Raw genomic sequence first — 4,950 nt, 5'->3', positions numbered from 1 at the left:
TCTGGTGCCCAGAGAAGCTGGTGATGGAGGTAAGGAAAGCCCACCTGAGGAGTTTGGGTCAACCCTGGCTCTGCCCAGTTCATAGTAGGATGATCAGCTCTAGGCATTTGACTTCTGTTGGGCAACTCCTTTGGACTTCCATGGGCTGCTGGAAAGAAGAGGATCATGGCCAGACTCAAGACGAAAGAGTCCAGCCAGCTCTTCCCAGTTCACAAGGACAGCCACTTTCCCCTTCTCCTTTCCATCAGGGGAGGCAACTAAAGCACTGGGCCATCCTAACCCAACTGTCTTCCCTCTCACTTGCTGCTTCTTTACCTCATAACCCTACTGGAGACCACCCCAGCCAGGTTCTGAACAGCTCCCCAAAAGTCTCCACACAGTCCCTCTCCTACCACCCGCAACCCCTATGGCAGAGTCCCCAGCCTCTGCCAGTTGCCTTCCAACATCTCATTCATTGAGCTCCCCTCTCAGGTTTTTCGTGGAAGTGGAGGCTGCAGGTGGACCATTAGAGGCCAAGGGCATTAAAACAAATGCTAAAGACAGTTTTTTTGTAAGGGAAAAAAGCACACTGATCCCCCAAACCCCCAATAGGGCCTAATACCTTACCTCCTCCCAAGCCAGGAAATTCAGGATGAGGTATGAGGTTTCCCAGCTGGGAAAAGAAGCAACTCTCCCAGCCCTCCTTCACAATAGAACCCACCTTAGCTTCTCACACAACGGTAGCCACATTACATAGTATTCTGCCTATAACACAATCAAGTGGGAAGGAACTGCCTCCCTTCTAGACCCAGCCAAGACCTCTCCTCCAGGAAGGACCTAAATAAATGGAATTCTATAGTACTTAATATGTAGGCTTCACCTTTTCCTATATTTCACAGTGACCAATATAGCATTTGTATACCATTGCCTCTGGGACCTGCCAGGGATAGCGTCAGAAAGAGCCCAGGGCAATGGCCCTCACAAAGGGACAGCCAACTTCACTGTGGGAACCTGGCAAGGCAACTTCCTGACTTTCTGTACTAAAGAAACCCCACCATAAGTTCAACCTATATTCAAGTATAAAACAAAAAGCTAACAACTGCTCCATGTCATCATGACTATATATAGTCAGCCCACTATATGACTAAAATGGAGAGATTATCAGTAATACTAATCCAAAATGGCAAATAACTCTAAAACCATTGCTGTTTCTCAATTTACTTACAAGAGAATAGGGTCAGCAATGCTATTTCTCCTAAAGTTAACACATGGTCAGGATTTGAAAAGGATTTATTGACAGAATGAAAGGCTCATTTCATTCAAACAACATTTATAGTTATTCAAACTCCTTTTACTGTCTATACCTGCTTGACAGGGGCAGTGAGTTATTCTAGAAAGTTCTCCAGACTCGAAGTTGGTACATCTTGGTCCAGTCTTGACTCTGTCAGTAATTCTTTGTGAGCCCTGGGTAAATTACTATACTTAAGGGAGTGGGGGATATGATAGCACAAGAGCTTGGTATGGACTCCATATATGATCAATTTGTTCTTTTCAGCTATGTTGGTCAACAAAGCCTCTTTTGATGACAAACATGTCACCATGTCTCTTACTTAGACATAAAACTCCAACTCTTTTAGCAAAGTTAGAACAATCAAATAGCTGCTGATATACAGCCAAATAGATGGACAGTAGATGGCAAAGAAGACAGCGGGAAGGAGGGCTTGAAGAAAGCAAAGGGGCACAAAATGTCAAGGAGATAATTCTACTTCATGTTTTGGAGTAGTAAAACCACTTTTAAATCAAGGGTTCTCTCATTTCCTGGCCCACGGTGGAGTGTGAATTCTAAGCTCTAATTTATTAATCAATTAGAAAGACACCTAATACCAGAAGAAAAATAGACAAAGGACTTGGATAAAAAGAATAAACGCAAATGGCAATAAACATAAGGCAGAGGAGATATGCAGAAAATGTATAACATCTCTTTTAACCAAAGAAATATAAACTACATGACACTGAGATAAAAGTTTACAACTATTAAATTACTGGGCCAAATGCTTAAAAGAGATAGACTGAAGAATATTCTCTGATCTATAACTGGCAGAGCAAAATGGGACACCCTTTCTGTAAAGCACCTTGGCCATGTTTATCAAGAGCTTTTAAAAGGACATTCCTTTTTGACTCCATAATTCCACTCCTAGGAATCCACTCTAAGGAAGAAATCAGAGACATGCACATATATAAGGAAATTTATCATTGCATCATTAATAATAATGAAAAATTAGGAAATGCCTAAATGTCTAACTCTAGGAGTACATGTTGTGGAGTCATTAGGAAGTATTTTCAAATAATTTCTAATACTATGGAAAATGCTAAGTTAAAAACAGCTTTACAAAACTATATTTAGTTGAACTCCAGTTATATTTAACATATACATACATTAAAAAAAAGACTAGAAAGAAACATACCAAAGCATTAACAGTGATTATTATATCATGGTGATGAGCTTATGGGTGAGTTTTTAAAATCTTACTTTCCCAATGTTCAACAATGAACATCTGTTACTCTTAAAATACAGTTTAAAACCATATTGGAGGCTGGGCTGAACCGCGGACATCTTCAGGAAGCCCGGTGAGTCTGGGCTCTGCCTCCCTGACCAGCGTGCAAGGCAGGCGAAGCCTCGGGCACCCTCTCGGGCCTTGGTGGCTACCCGACACACCCGTAGTGTGTGGGCCCAGGCTGGCCTGCCACCATTCACCAGTACAGGAGCTACACTGAGCACTGGGGATCTTCAGACTCTCACGCAGCCACTCACAAACAATCAGGACAGTGAGACTGCACTACAGTGTGTCTCGGGTTCTTCAAAACTGACAAAACAAAGGAGCAAAATGCAATCCCAGACGTCCACACCACTCAAAATAAGTCCAGAAGGCATCAAAACAGAAGAGCCTGGAAGTCATACACCTGAAATTTCTGAAGTGATAATAACTGAAGCAAAGAAACAACTCCATCAGGCCATAGAAGACATCAGATCAGAAACAACATCTCAGGTGAGAAAAGAAATGACAACAATAATGCAAGACATGTTCAGCATATCCAAAGATGACATAGACAAGAAAATAGAAGAGCAGAGACAACTCAATGAAACTTTCAGGGAACAATATAGAAAAGAACTAGAAGGTATGAAACAGATGCAAACACATATCCAGGAATTTAAAAATCTCATTGAAAACTTGCAAAACCACCTGAATGAAGCTGAAGATAGACTTTCAGACCTTGAAGACAGCATTGCCACCAATGAACGTGAAAGGAGGGATCTCTTAAAAACAACAAGGACCCAGGAAATAACAGTTCAACAACTGCAAGATGAAGCAAAGAGAAACAATGTCAGATTAATAGGTATTAATGAAACAACAGGTGCCAACACAAATGACATAAAAAGACTATTTGCAGAAATAATAACAGAAAATTTCCCACGCATGGTAAAAGAATTGGACATCCAGATAAGTGACACATATAGAACTCCAGTTAATCATTACCAAAATAAATCTACCCTCAAACATATAGTGATCAAGATGCCAGAAACTCAACAAAAGCTCAGAATATTAAAAGCTGTTAGAGAAAAGAAACAGATCACCTACAAAGGATAGCCTATCAGAATCACAGCAGACTTCTCAATACAAACCATCAAGGCAAGAAGAGCTTGGAGTGATGTACTTCAGGTACTGAAAGAAAACAACTTCCAACCCAGATTGATGTACCCTGAAAAGCTATCTTACAAATTTAATGGAGAAATAAAATATTTTCATGATAAAGAACAACTGAAGAAATTCATGAGCACCAAACCAATCCTACAAACAGTATTAAAAGATATACTAGAAAGAGATCAAACAGACCAAAACTTCAAGAACAACCACAGAAAGAAGCCAACAAGCAGAGCAAGCAATTAAACAGAGGGAAAAAGGAGGATGCAACAGCAGGAAAATATCATGACAAAGATAAGCCAGTACATAACCGTTCTAACCATCAATGTAAATGGTCTCAATGCACCAACCAAAAGAAGCAGACTAGCAGAGTGCATTAGGAAACAAAACCCAACTATATGCTGTATACAAGAAACACATTTAACTCAAAAGGAAATTCAAAGACTGAAAATTAAAGGATGGAAAACAATACTCCATGAGACAGGAACCCAGAAAAACGTGGGTGCAGCTATTCTGTTTGCAGACAACGTGAACTTCAAACCAAGAACAATCAAAAGAGATAAAGAAAGTCACTACATACTTGTGAAGGGGAAGCTTCAACAGGAAGAAATAACAATTGTAGACATCTATGCACCAAATATAGGAGCACCCACCTATATAAGACAAATTCTAACAGACACGAGAAACGAAATAAGTAGCAACACAATCATAACAGGGGACTTTAACACACCATTGTCACAAAGAGATACATCAACTAGACAAAAAATTGGGAAAGAAATAACAGAACTTAACCAAACGTGTGAACATACGGACTTAGTAGACCTTTACAGAGTGTTCCACCCATCAGCATCAGAATACACATTCTTCTCTGCTACACATGGGATGTTCCCTAAAATAGATCATATACTAGTACATAGAACATGTTTAAGTAAATGCAAAGGAATTGAAATTATCCCATGTATACTATCAGACCATAGTGCAATGAAATTGGAAATTAATGACAAAAGAAAATACAAAAACTCCATAAACAGTTGGAAATTAAATAACATCCTTCTGAACAACCAATGGGTCAGAGATGAAATCAAAGTAGAGATTAAACACTATTTACAAGCAAACAAAAATGGAGATACAACCTACAGGAGCTTGTGGGGTGCAATGAAAGCAGTCCTCAGAGGGAAATTTATAGCAGTGAACTCCCACCTCAGGAAAACAGAACAAGCACAAATAAAAAATCTTATGCTGCACCTCAAGTTCCTAGAAAAAGAAGAGC

This window comes from Chinchilla lanigera, unplaced genomic scaffold (assembly GCF_000276665.1).
Source record: "Chinchilla lanigera isolate Chin_1 unplaced genomic scaffold, ChiLan1.0 scaffold00072, whole genome shotgun sequence".
Classification (NCBI taxonomy): Eukaryota; Metazoa; Chordata; class Mammalia; order Rodentia; family Chinchillidae; genus Chinchilla; species Chinchilla lanigera.
Note: the sequence above shows the minus strand (reverse complement) of the source record.